The following is an 18,780-nucleotide window of genomic DNA, read 5'->3' as shown; positions in this document are numbered from 1 at the left end:
TACTTAATTGGAAAACAAAAAATGAAAACAAATATTAATATAATTTCTTTAACTAAAACATGATTTAGATAATTAATATTGCTGTAATAAACTAAAAATACCAATGACATTGCTATGAAACTGATAAGTGAAATATGAAATCAAGATCGATTAAATATACATTATTATCTACAGTATAATTTTATCCTCAATTTATTTATTTTTTTAATATATATATATATATATATATATATATATATATATATATATATATATATATATATATATATATATATATATATATATATATATATATATATATATATATATATATATATATATATATATATATATATATATATATAAGAGCTGGGCGAGGACAAACATAGGAATTAATTAATTTCCTTATATAGAAATGGTTAATTTTACCCTTATTTGTCCACACTCATTTCATTCATTCAATCAATATTTCAACATCATTACTCCTCGCCTTACCACTTACCCTTTCCGGGGGTACCATATCTACCATCCCCATAATCTTGTTTTGACATTTTACACTCAATATTCTTCATATATATATATATATATATATATATATATATATATATATATATATATATATATATATATATATATATATATATATATATATATATATATATATATATTACACCAATCGTCCCCCATACAAAATACACGTTCAGTCCCTATTTCAAAAATTAATTCGAACCATCCCTAATATGTTTAAAGTTGCGTGTTTCATCCCTACCATGGTTAACCATTTGTTTTTCTGTTAAGTTACCCTCGTGTCAGGGATATTTCAGTCTTTTACCTAAAAAAGACAATAAATAATTAAATAAATAAACCCTAACTCTATTTACTATCATCTCCCATGTTCTCGGTTCTCCCCTTGTTCTTCTGTCAAACGCGATCCCTCGTTCTCCTCCGCCTCTTCTCACGTTGGCAATCCTCTGACAGCCCTCCAATAACCCTCCGGCAAACCACATCATCATCAAAGAAAAGAAACAAGAAGATGTGTTCGGTCGTATGTTCCTTAATTTTTTTGTTTCATTGTTTGAGGTACACCGAATTGAAGATGAATCTGGATTTTCGGGATGATGAAGTATGAGTTTTTTAAGACAAAGACAACGCGATTTCTAGGTTTTATGAAGACAAAATTTGGGTCGAAGACGATTTCTAGGTATTTTGAAAAGTCATGTGAGTTTTTTTTTTTGGTCATCAAGTTTATCTTTAGCTTCAATTTTATGGGCCTAAGCTTCCATTTCATTTATGGGGCCTTTTAATATGGGTCTTTTAAAGACAGTTTCTGGGTTTTTGATGATAGTTTATGGGGTTATTCAAGTCATCGAGTTTATTTCAGCGCAAATTTCATGGGTTTAAGCTTCGATTTAATCGAAGTTTTCTTCTGTCTGACCTACAAGAAGTTTGAAGTATTTCCTTTTGTTTATTAAGTAATCAATTTTTATGAGTTTAATTTTATTTGCAATTATGTTTGATTTTCTCGGTTGTGGGTTGTGGTAGTCATGAATCTAATTTGGATTTGGTTTCAATCTTGGAGAAGCTGGAAGATGGGTGGTGGTTGGCGGTAAAAGGATGGTGGAATGGGTGATTCTTCAAAAACAAGAACATAACATTTGAATTTCTTTGAGAACAAGAACATGAAGAAATTGAAATTGAAATCATTAGAATTTCACCTTTGGCCAAAATTGTGATTTTGACAATTTTCTGTTTGTTTTCATTGGTGTTTTTGTATCTACTCTTCGATTTTTTTTTCTTGTGTTTATTTTTTGAATCCATGAACTTCATATTTGTATTTAAATCCTTGAATGGTTATATAATTATCGATTTTGGTTTTATGGGTTTGAATATGTTCTTTTCCTAAGTTTTGGATTTAATTATGTGTTTTCTAGGTTTTTTTCCAATTACCATTCAATAGGATGTTTTACCTTAGGATTTGATTATGTAAATGCTGAGATATAGGGTATGTTGTCCAAGAGGAACAAGATTTGTTGACCAATGACCCATATGTCATCCATGGGTGATATCATCACACCATAAGGAACTACCATGTTAACCAATGACCTGTATGTCATCCATGGACACCATAAACAGTACCATGTTGACCAATGACTTGTATGTCATCCATAGACACCATAAGCAAATACCATGTTGACCAATGACCCATATGTCATCCATGGGTGATACCATCACACCATAAGCAACTACCATGTTGACCAATGACCTGTATGTCATCCATGGGTGATACAATCACATCATAAGCAACTACCATGTTGACCAATGACCCATATGTCATCTATAGGTGATACTATGACACCATAAGCATCTACCATATATATTGACATGACCCGCATGTCTTTTATATATAAATTTTAGTTTAAACATAAAAGCATAAAGATGTATAGTTTATTAATGTTTAATCCTCGTTTATAACTTTAAATTAAAATTATACTATGAGCACCTCGTTAGTCTATGTTCTTTCTTGACGTTAGCTAGATGTATATACCCTATCTATCAATCTGGAACTACTTTAATAAATTTGAATTACTAAATATTTAGTGGTAATTAGCACAGTTCAAAGTTTTCATTAGCAGAGCTTCAAAATATTTCGCAATTCCTTTCCCTCCAACCAGACACGATTATGCTGCATATTAGGGTAATTTTACTTATTAAAAATAGGGTTTACATTTTCTGTAATCATCATCTCCGGTGGCTAATTGATCGAAATCTTTGTTCATTATACGTTTGTGCACTGACTTTGGTGATATAGGTTGTCACTCATCTAAAATTTATTTTTATTTAATTTATTGTTATCGTGATAATCGCTTCTTGTTCTCTGATCATTTTCATGTATATTATCATCCTAAATTACAAGTAATTGGTTTTGATTGTATTCAATAGTTTCCATGCGTAGTAATGCCTTCATATTTAATTTATTTTTATTGTTTGTTTCTCTCTTCTCATCAGTAGTTTATCATCTTTAATATGTTGGTATTGACTACAGTTTTCTGTTAATTTTTAAGCAAGAAAGATGTCGAACTCGAAAGCAAAAGGAGCATCCGGTGTAAAGCTAACTAAATTCATTGCACCACAGGTTATGAAACACAACAAGATGGATTTCAGTTGCAAAATTCATAAGGAGACAATTACAAGATGAAGAAATCGACTTTCCAATACCAACAACCATATCCAAAGCACCTATAACTAGGGGTGTTCAAAACCGGATATCCGAAAATTCGGATAGTTGATTATCGATATCTGAATCCGTATCCGGAATTTCGGATATCCGAATTTTCGGATACGGATTCGGATATTAAACCGGATATTCGAATTTCATTACTTTTAAATAAAGAAAATAAACCCTCCAAGAACAAGAATGTTTCCGTGCATTTGTTAGGTATAATAAGACTTCATTTGGTCCGGTTAAATGCAAGTTATCTCATGATACCTGAAGATCTTGAGAAATCAAACTCAAATTACTAAAATCAACATAAAAAAGGTAACATTTATACCATCCTCACTTTGCGTACCAAGTAAAAATGTTAATAATTTATCTTTTAAATTTCAAATGAAAAAACCCAATGCATTAAAACTATTTTTAATAATTTTTTATATTATATATTTTGGATTTCGGATATCCGAAATATCCGAAATTTTCACATTTTAATATCCGTATCCGAATCCGAAAAACCGGATATCCGAATTTCGGGTATCCAAATTTTCGGATATCCGATTTTTCGGGTATTTTCGGATCAGATTTTCGGATTTTTCGGATCGGATGTTCGGATGCGGATATTTTTGACCACCCCTACTTATAACATCTACCAACAAAACCCCTATACCTAAATCATTAACATAAACCATGACTACCACTTCCTCGACATCACTTACAACATCCACACCATCCTTAGAAAATACTTCTAAAACTTTAGAATCTGGAACAATACAATCCTCAACACTTACATCAATAACCAAAACTTCAGCACCTACATCATCTAAACCATCCTCAACACCGGCACCCACTACCACATCATTAACACCTATATCTACTACCACAACCTCAAAATCAGCATCTACACTACCATCCTCCATAACTACAATAACTACCACACCATCCTTAAGTAAAGGAACTACCACATCCTCAACATATACATCTATCCTAACACCTACCCCATAATATACCCCATCAACAACACCTATCCCAGAATCTACCCCATCACCAACACAACCAACCATGAATGGATCTGTAGTGGAAAGTGTAGAAGGTGAAAACAATTCCTCTGAAGATTGTGGACCAGATGGACGTTTAATTGTTCATGTTTGAAAAAAAACGTGAGTTACCAATCAAATCTTAATTACAACTTTTTCTATGTATAACCTTTTGGTTTACCCGTACATATCAATTCATAACTTAACACATTACATGATTACTTGCAGGCTAATGCCACCAGGCCCTTGTGCACACTTTATTAGTCGGTCCTTTTTACAAAGTGTAAATTCAGAAGGGTACGCTTAGGGAAAAGTAAGCAAAGAAATGCGTGAATTATATTGGGGAGGAGTTTCAGGTAATTAACTATATGTGATAAATTGTTGTTTGGTAAACATTTACACTTAAACTTGTGTTTATATTGTTAATGTGTAAAAAAAATGTTGTTGGGATGAAACAATAGACTCGCTGGTGAGGCAAGCTTGGGCAAGGAAAGTGGTACAAAGTTATGGTCAATATCTCTTCAACATGCGGAGCCCAAAAAGAAAAAAACATGGCTTTAAACCAACTCATATTCGACAGGAAGTCTGGAACTCCTGGCAACTAAAATGGAATACAGAAGAATACAAGCTAAAATCTGAGCAGAATAAGAAAAATAGGTGTAACGGTGTCGCTGATGGAGTAGCAAAACCTACACATAACGCTAGATCTGCAAGTCATTTGAAGATAGCTTCTGATTTTGTAATTTTTTTACTGGTACATCGTATCAATGTTTATATATGTTTATCGGTATATTTGACATTTTATATGGTATTTATGTAGAAGAGGAAATTAGGACGTGGTTAGACCTGGCAATGGGAAGGGTTTGGAGCGAATCGACCTTGATCCAAACCCTTTTAACAAATTTCAAAATCCGATCCAAACCCGCTCCGTAACCCGCAAGGTTTTGAATACTCAAATACATACCCTTATCCATCGAATTAACGGATATCCAAACCTGTCCCGTAACCCATAAGCTTTTTGAATTATTAAACACATGTTACTTAATTCATAAAATAATATTTCTTAAATAAAACAAATGTTGATTTAGAAAACACATTACGTACAAAAGGACTTCCATTTGGAATTAAAAATCACTTGTGTAGTAACTTCTAATTTATTTTTTTACTGTCAATTGTAGTGATAGAGAATAGAAATGACAAACTATCTTTCAGTTGGTGAATGAATTCATTGATTTATGAATGAAATATGATTATTGCTTGATGAAATATAAATGAAATGACATCATAATTCTTAGTAGAATACTGGAAGTCTAGAAGTTGACTGCTTGATTCTTATGTATAAACAGTTTGGACTTTGGCATTTTCCCTTTGGACTTTCGAAAGAATTAAAATTAAACTTTAAGCAATATAAAATATAAATCAATAATTCAAAAACTATACGGGGCAGGTTATAATCGGAGCGGATCAGTGATGATCCATACCCAACCCTTTTAATAGAAGGGTTAGCGGGTATGGGTTGTTAACGGGTAAACGAATCAAAAACTATGCTCCAAACACATATAATTTTTAAGGGTTTAGATCAGATCAGGGTCAAAACCCGCTCCATTGTCAGGCCTAGACGTGATCTACCTCATAGTGAATTGTTCATGTATACATACACGAAGAATCACGATGTAGTCACTTTCACAAATGAAAAAGATAGACAAATTCATGTAATATTCATTTCAATGTTAAACTTTTATACTGTAGCTAGTTCATAATATCATTCATAAATTTGATATCTTTTAACTTATATTATTTTCATTTTGTAGGCGGCCTATACAGAAAAACGGGAAGAGGTGGAAGCTGAAGGTGTTGAATTTGATGAGGACAAGCTATTTTATGTTGTTGTTGGTGGTCATGATAAAAAAAAGACTTTATGGATTAGGCTCTTTTGCAAAGACGGTTCCCAATAGGAACGGTAAAACGGATGTATCTTACATTGCAGAAAAAAATGATGAAATAGAAGAAATGGGGGAGCTTGTTGCTAAACAAAAACAACAAAACTAAGAGCTTAAAGAAATGATGAACGTCCAACAAGAAGAAAACAACGAAAGGGTCGGGCATCTTGAAAAACAACTTCAAACTGCATTGGATCTTATTAATGTCTTTACAAAACAACAACAATAGTAGATTGATATATGTTTATTGCAGAGTATTTATTTTAGATTAACAACTTTCTTTTTTCCATGTAATAAATAATTATTGTATTATTTTATGATATAAGGGTTTTAATTTTTTTGTTATTTTTGTTTTTCATATATTACTACAAAATAATTTGGATATAATTAAATCAATTATCTATCGGTCCATATGGAATCTGGTATATAATATACACCACGAAAATTGCTAGGGATTCATGACCACGAAATTTGGTAGTAAGTCATCAAACGGAATTTGCTAGGGATTCAACACGACAGAATTTGCTACGGAAGCACCACCACGGAATTTACTAGAGAACGACCACCATGGAATTTGCTAGTGAATCACCACCACAGAATTTACTAGGGAATGACCACCACGAAATTTACTAGGGATTCCGGACCATGGAAGTTGGTAGGGAATCACCACCACATAATTTGTGATGGAATAACTACCATTGATTTTGTGATGGAATCCTATTACGGAATGCAAGACGGAATACCATCTACAACGAATTTCATTCCGTTGTCACATTTGTGACAGAAGTATCGTTTCTGTTACAAACCATCGCTACGACGTTTTTAGGGATGAAAATGAGTCGTTGCAAATTCCATAGCAAATCATCTTTTGCAACGAAATTTCAGCTTTTCGCTACGGATTCCTTCCGTAGCAAAAGCGCATTTTTCTTGTAGTGATACTAACATCTTAGCATATTAAGATATTTTTTTAGAACTGTGCATATTTATTGTGTGCACATATTAATATTTTTGTTTTTGCATTCATGTATAGTTTTGGTTGTGCATACATACATTATTTATATGTAAAATATGCACGCATGAATATTTATATTTTTTTACTTGTCTACAGTGGTGATTTACATATATATGTAAACTTATGTTTGTACACGTAAAATTGTGCATATATACATCTCATTCGAAAAAAAAACATTTAATTTTTTTTTTTCAACAAATCATATATGTATCAACATCTTAACATATTAAGACACTTTTTCAAAAAAAAAATGTAAAAAGTACACAATTGTGGATGTGTATATTTGTGATATGCACATATGAACAATTTTGTTTGTGCACACATGAATATTTTTTTTTTTGCACAAATACATTATTTATACGTATAATGTGTGCATGTGCACACCAATTTTGACTTGTTTCTCGCACTTTTAACCGGCATTGGACCAAAAATGTAATTACGAAATCAAGAATCACTTTGATAAACATCGATCAAACATCAAACAAGAAACTGATCGATATTAGAATCAAGAACGATCAGTTGTATCATCTCAATCAAAATGACCTGTACAAAACCTTTTCATAGGATCTTTTCGATTGAGGAATGAATGAAATATAATCGAGATTATATAAAATTTAAATCGAATCGAAATTTTGGGAATTGTGAGATAAAAATCCATTTGAATAAACGGAATTTAGAATTTAGATGTTCGTTTGAATGATGTTCGATTAAATAATACGTAAATGAAGAATCAAATGTGTCAATGAAATAATTCACGTCAAAGAAATCTATCTATCATCATACTAAATTATAAAGGAAACATTTTTTTCATCACATTCATTTGAAACTCTCATGCATTTTTCCTTTCATCACATTCATTTGAAACTTCCACGGCTTCAGTTTCTTTCTAATAATAATTATAAGTTGGTTAATAAGGTTACATAAATATCAAACCTAAAGTGTAATCATATATAAACTAAATTTTAATATTAAAATAATATATTTACTTTTACTTATAAAGTTATGTTTTTTAACTTTTAATATATTATACTTAATTTTTTAGTTTTAATATATTGTTTAATGTAAACCATTATCATTTTAAAGATACAATTTTGGAACAATTTGTATAAAATAGTTAATTTATTAAGTTGGTTAATAAGGTTAAATAAATATCAAACCTAAAGTGGAATCATATATAAACTAAATTTCAATATTAAAATAATATATTTACTTTTACTTATAAAGTTATGTTTTTTAACTTTTAACATATTATACTTAATTTATTAATTTTAATATATTGTTGAATGTAAACCATTATCATTTTAAAGATACAATTTTAGAACAATTTGTATAAAATATTTAATTTATTAATTTAAATATAACATTATAGGGTCAACTTAAATATAAATTTTTGTTTAAATTAAACAACCCAAAAAATATTTTGTAAATAGTTAAAAATGATAAATTATAGAGTCTTTCTAATAATGATTATAAGTTGGTTAATAAGGTTAAATAAATATTACACCTAAAGTGTAATAATAAATAAAGTAAATTTTAATTTTAAAATAATATATTTACTTCTACTTATAAAGTTATGTCTTTAACGTTTAATATATTATACTTAATTTATGAGATTTAAAATGTTGTTGTATGTAAACGATTATCAATTTAAAGCTACAACTATTGAACAGTTTGGACAAAATTTTTAATTTGTTACTTTAAATATAAGATTACAGTGTCAACTTAAATATAAATTTCTGTTCAACTTAAAAACCCAAATAATATTTTATAAATACTTAAAAGTGATAAGTAGTAGTGATAAATGCAAAAACTAAATTGTAATATCCATTTAACTAAAATATTTCCTAAAGATAATTTTATAATCGTTAAAAGTTTTCAAATAAGTAGCTTAAAATAAGTTACAAAAAAATAATTAAAAATAACTTTATATAAATGATTATATTGTTACCTTTAAAACCAAAAAAACAATGTTTGATGTTTTAAATAATTATAATGATAAAAATTAAAACATTAATAAATTTTAAAAAATTAATTAACAATAACAACTATAAATAAAATTAAACCATATATTATATTTAATTTTATTCATGTGTAACTTACAGGTAGAATTCATTCAAACGGTTGAGATTATGCAATTATAATAGATATATATTATCATATAATTAAAAATAATCAATATATTATATCAATTTAGTATACGAGTTACTATATCAAATTTAACAACAACGTTATTATTATATTTAAATATATATATATATATATATATATATATATATATATATATATATATATATATATATATATATTTGTAAAAACTTCAACTATATTGAAACAACCCAAAAATACCAGCCAAAAATTTCATTTTTATAATTAATATAAAACCATAATCATCCATATAATATATAAGAAAACCAAGTGTCATTTATCTCAAATCTCATAATAAGTACTGTGACAAAACATGTGACAAGCATCAGAGTCTCAGTCAATCCCAGGCTGAAGGCGGTGGTGTGTGTGTGTGTGTGTGTCGTGCGATCATCCCGAGCTCTTCCCTTTGCTAGTGGGAGTACCTGAAACCAAAACTAAAAACTATAAGCATGAAGCCTAGTGAGCTCCCCCCAAATTACCACATACCATACAATAACTGATAAAACACATATTGGGCCCCGCCCGGCATCGGGCCAAGGTCCGGCATAATTTGGGCCCCGCTCGGCATCGGACCGAAGCCCAGAACATATAACACATAACATAAACATGCACGAATCACAGAGGTATCAAGCATACATAACTACTTCTCGGGATTGCCCCAGAATACTACATAATCGGGCCCCCATTGCTGCCTTAGACTTGATCCTACTGAAGGGAAACTCACCTCGTATGACTGACTGCTGAAAAGTTGGGTGAGGGATCCCTGTCTGATGCTCCGACGACTCTCCGACTATAAATTTCATAAGGACACTTAGTCAAAAACTAATAACTACTCTTAGGGTAACATGACCATTTTATCCTTGGTCAAAGTCAACATCCTGGTTGACCAAACTCATCGAGTCCGTTTTGTGACTCGTCGAGTCCTAGAACTCAGAACCCTGAAATCGCGACTCGACTCGCCGAGTCACCCCCATGACTTGTCGAGTTCCCTATTTGCTTAACATCGAGACTTGTTGAACTGACTCGTCGAGTTGTCCTCAAACTCGTCGAGTCCTGGAATAATCAGATAAGGGACTAGATCCTTCTACTTTCCGAGTTCCTTAATCGACTCACCGAGTCCTATGAACATCATCGGGGTTTCTTCATCGGACTTTTTGAGTTCCCTTATGAACTCGTCGAGTCCCTTGCAGATCTAACCTAGTTAATTGGTTTCACCCTTCTACAACTCCAAAATTAGATCTGGGTCATTTCTAAGGTCCACTTCTATAAAGTTGGAGACTTGACGGCTTTGCACACCTCAAATAGACCCAAACTCAAGTTATAGCAATCTACTTCCAAAAATATGACCATAGCTTGGATGAAAACATATTCAAGGCTCCTTTTATGACTCTAGAGGCTATATACTATAGGAAAAAGGGATTGCTTTGCATACAACCCATAGAAACTTAATCATCCTTCTCAAAAGGGTCAAAAAGACCCAAACATCAACATACAAAGAGATCTAAGCTATAGTTCACCAAGCTAAGAGCTTTTTACCTCAGAAAGTTGCCAAAGATGAGTGTGTTCCTGGATCTTTTTCTCTTTCCCCAAGCTTGTTAGCTCCAAACTCTTGCAACTACCTTCAATGGCAAAAAAAAATACACTCAAAAACTCAAGGGAGAGACTCTCTAACAAACTAGGGTTTCTGGAGGACACGGAGGCTAATAAGGGAGGCCCAAAGGGGGTTTATGATGTTTAAATAGGGTGCAAAACCCCAAAAATAGAGTTTCCCCCAGGCAGACCTACTCGTCGAGTCCATGCTTGGTCTCGCCGAGTAGACTCTTTAAATCTCGCGACCTTTTTGGCATCTACTCATCGAGTTAGGGCTACTAACTCGTCAAGTAGCTCAAAATAAATACTTGGATAATAAAGAATAATTACGTACTAGGAAAGGGGCGTTACAATTCTCCCCCACTTGTTTTAGACTTCGTCCTCGAAGTCTGTTGCGTCTAAAAAGAACTCTGACTAGTGCTCCCTCATTTCCTCCTTAGGCTCCCACGTCCACTCCGAACCTTTGCCGTGCTGCCATTGCACTTTCACTAGCTCGACCCTTTTGTTCCTCAGCTCCTTCGTCTTGCGATCTAGAATTGCCACTGGTCTCTCTATGTAATTCAGGTTATCATCAACCTGAATATCCTCTAAGGGTAGCACTGCAGAATCATCCACCAAGCACTTTCACAGTTAGGAAATGTGGAAAGTGATGTGGATCTGGCTGAGCTCTGTAGGAAGGTCTACCCGGTAAGTAACACGGCCCACCTAGGCCAAAACCCTTAATGGACCAATGAACCTGGGGCCCAACTTGCCCCGCTTCAGGAACCTGATAACACCTTTACTGGGTGACACTTTTAGGAGGACCATATATCCTACCTGAAATTCCAAGTCCAAACACCGCTTGTCGGCGTAACTCTTCTGCCGACTCTGAGCAGTCTGAAGCCTGCTCCAGACTTGATGGATCCGCTCTGTGGTCTTGAGTACCACTTCTGTACTCCCCATGACCCTCTGACTGACCTTACGCCAATAGACTGGGGTCCTACATTTCCTCCCATAGAGCATCTCGAAGGGAGGTCGGTCTATGCTGGCATGGTAACTGTTGTTATACGAAAATTCCGTTAATGGAAGATGCCTATCCCAACTGCCACCAAAATCTAATATGCAAGCGCATAACATGTCCTTGAGAGTCTGAATCGTCATCTCGCTCTGCCCATCCATATGGGGGTGGAAAGCGGTGTTGAAGTGGAGACGAGTACCCGTCTCCTCGTGAAACTGTTTCCAAGATCTGGAAGTCAAACGGACATCTCGGTCTGACACCACCGAGACAAGCACTCCATGACGTGCCACTATCTCTCGCACATAAATCTTGGCCGAGATGCTCTCCTGGATCGGTATGAAATGAGCGCTCTTGGTTAACCGATCCATGATGACCCATATCAAATCGACCCCATGTGTGAGTCTGGGAAGCTTAGTAATGAAATCCGTGGTGATATCCTCCCATTTCCACACAGGAATGTCTAATAGTTGCATCTTTCCGTGAGGCCTCTGGTGCTCTACCTTGACCTTTCTGGAGGTCAAGGATCTCTCCACGTACCAAGCTATGTCTCGCTTCATGCAGGGCCACCAGTAATCGGGTCGAAGATCTCTGTACATCTTCGTCTCGCCTGGATGGATAGAGAACCTTGACTTGTGGGCCTCATCCATCCATACCTGCCGGACTCCACCCTAGTATGACACCCAGACCCTCCCATGTAGGGTCAACAACCCCCGACTGTCATAATCAGACAAGGCCACTCGACCCACAATCCTCTCGCACTTCTGGCGCTCCTCCTTCAGGCCCTCCACCTGCGCCTATCAGATATGTTCCAATAATAAAGTAATGACTATCATCCTCAGACATACGTCTCGGATCTGGGTCGCTACCACCTTGTGGCTCAGGGCATCGGCCACTATGTTGGTCTTTCCCGGGTGGTAAAGGATCTCACAATCATAATCCTTCACAACGTCTAACCACCGACGCTGTCTCATGTTCAGATTCGGCTGATCTATGAGGTACCTCAAACTCTTATGGTCTGTGTAAATGGTACACTGGACCCCGTAGAGGTAATGCCTCAAAATCTTGAGGGCAAAAACCACAGCCCCCAGCTCCAAATCATGTTTCGGATAGTTAGCCTCATGAGGCTTTAGCTGCCTCGAAGCGTAAGCTATCACATGTCCTCGCTGCATCAATACTACTCCCATACCTATGATCAAAGTGTCACAGTAGACTACGAAGTCATCTACTCCCTTGGCAAGGTGAGAATCGACGCCTCACACAATCGTTGTCTAAGTGTCTTAAAGGCCGTCTGCTGCTCAGAACCCTAACGAAAAACCACCGACTTCTTGGTCAGTGGGGTCAACGAAACTGCTATCTTGGAGAACTCCTGGATAAATCTCCTGTAATACCCTGCTAGACCTAGGAAGCTCTGAATCTCAGATGGAGACCTCGGAATCTTCCACTGCATCACGGCCTCTATCTTGGCCAGATCTACCAAAATACCCTTCTGGTTGACGAGGTGCCCAAGAAATCGCACCTCGCGTAACCAGAACTCACACTTGGAGAACTTCATGAAAAGTCTCTGCCTCCTCAGTGTCTCCAGCACCTCTCTCAGGTGCTCCTCATGCTACTCTTGAGTCTTAGAGTAAACCAAGATGTCGTCAATGAATACTATTACAGACCGATCCAGCATCGGTCTACACATGCAGTTCATGAGGTCCATGAATACTATTACATACTGATCTAGCATCGGTCTACACACACGGTTCATGAGGTTCATGAATACTCTTGAGTCTTGGAATAAACCAAGATGTCTTCAATGAATACTATTACAGTCTAATCCAACATCGGTCTACTCACGCGATTCATGAGGTCCATGAACGTGACTGGAGCATTGGTTAGTCCAAACTCATAATGACCATAGCGAGTCCAAAAAGTTGTCTTCTGTACATCATCATCCCTTACTCGCATCTGGTGATATCCGGACCGTAGATCAATCTTGGAGAACCAAGATGCTCCCTGCAGCTGATCGAACAAAAATCATCTATCCTCAGGAGTGGGTAACGGTTCTTCACCGTTACTTTGTTCAGCTCCCGGTAGTCTATGCACATGCGATGCGACCCGTCCTTCTTCCTCACAAACAATATCAGCTCTCCCCTTGGTGAACAACTCAGCCTGATAAAACCCTTGTCTAGCAGCTCCTGCAGTTGCGTAGACAACTCCTGCATCTCTGGAGGAGCCAACCGATATGGTGCCTTGGCTATCGGAGCCGCACCAGGGACCAAGTCAATCCGGAACTCAACATGTCTCTCCAGAGGTATTCCAGGTAAATCTTCCGGGAATACATCCAGATACTCTCGCACTACTGGTACATCATCAACTTTCTCCTTACCCCTATCTCGAGTATCCATGACATATGTGACGTATCCGGCGCAACCCTGCTGAAGGTGGCGCCTCGACCTCACTGCTAAACAAAGAATCGGTCCGCGATGTGGCCTCTCGCCATGTATCACTAACTCTCCCCCACTAGGAGTATGAACCCTCAATAGCTGCTACTCGTAGTCGATCATCGCCCGTTGGGACTCAACCAGTCCATACCCACTATAACCTTATTCCCTCGTAGGGGAATAGGAACCAAGTCCACTGAAAACTGCTCATCAAATAACCGAAGCGTGCATCCTCTATGTCGAGTGGGAAATCCAGCTCCCCCAGAGATCTACTAAACCGCTTGCTAAGTTCGAGCGACACAAAAGATCAGGTAGCCCCCGAATCAAAAAATACCATAATTGATATATCGTTCACTAAGAACGATCCTATAAATAAACACCAAAACATGCATGAGTAATAATCAAAAATAATAAAAAGATAATGGAGAAGATACATACCCATAACCACGTCAGGAGTCACTCGTGCCTCCTCTGCTGTCAACTGGAAGGCTCTGCTCTTCGCTACCGGTGCCTCAGCCTGGACCCGACGGTCGTCTGTAATCCTCAAAGTGGTAAGAGCAGGTGCCACCACCTGTCCTACTGATGCTAAACTCAGACAATGGGATTTCTTGTGTCCCCTCTGATTGCAATGAAAGCAAATCAGATCAGATGATGCGGTGGTGGTGGTAGTAGCTGTACAATCCCTACTCATATGCCCAATACAGCTGCACTTGAAACAGCCAGAATTCCTTGCCTTGCACACTCCATCGTGCAACTTGCCACATTTTCCACAATGACTTTGGCACTACGGTCCCCTAGACCTGTGATCAGACACCCTGGGCTTTTTTCCCAAACCCGCTGCACCAGACGCCACCTCTGGCTTCCTCTTTCTCTCCATCTCTAGATCAATCTTTCTCTCACGAGCCCTCGCTATCATATCCTCCAACGTCTTGCAGCTGGACCGACTCATAAACTGTCTGATATCGCTCCTTAGCATCTCATGATATTGGGCCTTTTTCATCTCCTCGTCCGCCACATACTATGGGAAGAGATGGGCCCTCTCCCTAAACTTGGCGGTAATCTCCGCCACTATCTCTGTCATCTGCTGGAGATCCTAAAACTCCCTAGCAAGCTGCTGCACCTCAATAATAGGTGCAAAATCAGCCCTGAACCTGGTCGTGAATTCACTCCAGGTTATCGCATCCAATATTGCATCATCGCCGATGGCTCGACCAACCTCCTCCTACCAATCCCGTGCCCTGTCCTTCAGAAGACATGACGCTAATCTGACCTTATCCCCCTCGGGACATCTGCGGGTGCAGAATGTGTTGGAAATATACGCCAACCACCTGGTACTAGCAATGGGGTCCCGAGCCCCATGATAGTCGGGAGCTCCACATGCTCTGAACTCCCAGAAAGTGAGTATGCGCGACTCCATCATGGTCGTCATCTTAGTACGAAAAGCACTAAATCTCTCCTCCATAAGCTCCAAAATACCCTCCTTGACCGTACCAAAGATCACAGTAGTTTGCTCTAGTATGCTGCATGTAATCTCCAAGGAGATGAACTCCCTGATCTGCTCATCTAACTGCCCGACTCCAGAACCTGAGCCCGATCCCTCCCGGGCACTAGAACTGCTATCTGCTGGTTTAGGGTGTAAAACCACCATTCTGAAAACACATCATAACAAACATCAGAATACTATCATAACTCGAGGGATCATATACACTACAAGTTTACTGGTCTTATCTCAGCCTTTCTTGATTCGAGTACGGGTCCTCTTCTTTCAGTAGTACGGACACATACTACCTTCCACATTTATCCATACTTTCCTCAAGAATTGCCTCGACTTCACCAAGTCCCTTCTATTACTATAGTTGATCTCATACTAAACTCTTCCTAGGCTTGCCCTAGGGTATTCACCAACTCACCCTCCGCTATCAGCTGCATAAGAAATCTTTACTACCTCCCCCTAACGAGTTTGTGAATACTATTACATGTTACTAAGACTAGATAATTCTTCGAATGAGATATCCTACCCTACAACGGTTACACTCAAACAAGAGCTGTGTAATAGAGCTAAACCTAACCTTCTTAAATTATTTAATCCTCGCAATATGTAACGTAACATATTCATCTACTAGTTAGTAAAAGATAACTAAGACTCCTAAAAGCACGAAGCAAGTAGCATTCAAGCATTGAGTACACATAATCAAGCATATACTATTCTCAATATCATACCGTCTGATCTGTACTAGCATGCATTTCTAACAAACTGATACACATATAACATGCACATAAGGCATCTTCCTAGATCCTTAGTCCTAATCTAGCATGTTGTTCTCATAAAGTTGATAAACATAATATAACATAAACTTGTATGCGTAATTTGAGAGTACTTACTTGCGCTCGGCTGATCACTTGTACCGCACCCCTATTCTCTTTTCAAAATTCTTTTCTATTTTTCCCAAATTCTTTTTTTTTGTAAGAATGATTTTATTTTGAAAACTCTTATACCATTTTCTTAGTTTGAGTTCAGACACACTCGAAAGTATGCCCGAATCCCTCAAACCAAGGCTCTAATACCAACTTGAAACAACCCAAAAATACCAGCCAAAAGTTTCATTTTTATAATTATTATAAAACCATAATCATCCATAGTCTATAAGAAAACCAAGTGTCATATATCTCAAATCTCATAATAAGTACTGTGACAAAACATGTGACAAACATCAGAGTCTCAATCAATCCCAGGCTGAAGGCGGTGGTGTGTGTGTGTGCCGTGCGATCATCCCGAGCTCTTCCCCTTGCTAGTGGAAGTACCTGAAACCAAAACTGAAAACTATAAGCACGAAACCTAGTGAGCTCCCCCCAAATTACCACATACCATACAATAACTGATAAAACACATATTGGGCTCCGCCCGGCATCGGACCGAGGTCCGACATAATTTGGGCCCCGCCCGACATTGGACCATAGCCCGGAACATATAATACATAACATAAACGTGCATCAATTACGGAGACATCAAGCATACATAACTACTTCTCGGGATCGCCCCAGAATACTACATAATCGGGCCGACATTGGTGCCTTAGAACCGATCCTACTAAAAGGAAACTCACCTCATATGACTGACTACTGAAAAGTTGGGTGAGGGATCCCTGTCTGCTGCTCCGGCAACTCTCCGGCTATAAATTTCATAAGGACACATAGTCAAAAACTGATAACTACACTTAGGGTAAAAGGACCATTTTATCCTTGGTCAAATTCAACATCCTGATTGACCAAACTCGTCGAGTCCGCTATGTGACTCGCCGAGTCCTAGAACTCAAAACCCTGAAATCGCGACTTGACTCGTCGAGTTCCCTATTTTCTTAACATCAGGACTTATCGAACTGACTCGTCGAGTCGTCCTCAGACTCGTCGAGTCCTAGCATAATCAAATAAGGAACAAGATCTTCCTACTCGCCGAGTTCCTTAATCGACTCGTCGCGTCCTATGAACATCATCGGGGTTTCTTCATCGGACTCGTCGATTTCCCTTATGAACTCTTCGAGTCCCTTGTACATATAACCTAGTTAACTGGTTTCACCCTTCTACATCTCCAAAATACAGATATGGGTCGTTTCTAAGGTCCACTTCTATAAAGTTGGAGACTTGATGGCTTTGCACACCTCAAATAGAACCAAACTCAAGTTATATCAATCTACTTCCAAAATCATGACCATGGCTTGGATGAAAATGGATTCAAGGCTCCTTTTATGACCCTAGAGGCTAATTATTATAGGAAAAAGGGATTGCTTTGCATACAACCCATAGAAACTAACTTATCCTTCTCAAAAGGGTCAAAAAAACCCAAAAATCAACATACAAAGAGATCTAAGCTATAGTTCACCAAGCTAAGAGATTTTTACCTTAGAAAGCTACCAAAGATGAGTGTGTCCCTAGATCTTGTTCTCTTTCCCCAAGCTTGTTAGCTCCAAACTCTTGCAACTACCTTCAATGGCACAAAACACACTAAAAAACTCAAGGGAGAGACTCTCTAACGAACTAGGGTTTCTGGAGAACAGGGAGGCTGATAAGGGAGGCCCAAAGGGGGTTTATGATGTTTAAATAGGGTAGAAAACGCAGAAAATAGGGTTTCCCCCTGGCAGACCTATTCGTCGAGTCCATGCTTGGACTCGTCGAGTAGACTCTTTAAATCCCGCGACCTTTCTGGCATCTACTCGATGAGTTAGGGCTACCAACTCGTCGAGTAGCTCAAAATAAATACTTGGATAATAAAGAATAATCGCGTACCACGAATAGGGCGTTACATATATATGCGTTTCTGCGCAATGCATGGACATTCGCCTAGTATATCTTATAAAGCTAGCATTTTTCCTTGAACCTCAAGCATTTGAAACTCCCAAGACCATTTCTTCTTGAACTTCATGCATTTGAAACTCCCACGACTATTCA

Source organism: Lactuca sativa, chromosome 2, assembly GCF_002870075.4.
Source record: "Lactuca sativa cultivar Salinas chromosome 2, Lsat_Salinas_v11, whole genome shotgun sequence".
Taxonomy (NCBI): domain Eukaryota; kingdom Viridiplantae; phylum Streptophyta; class Magnoliopsida; order Asterales; family Asteraceae; genus Lactuca; species Lactuca sativa.
This window is presented reverse-complemented; position numbering follows the sequence as displayed.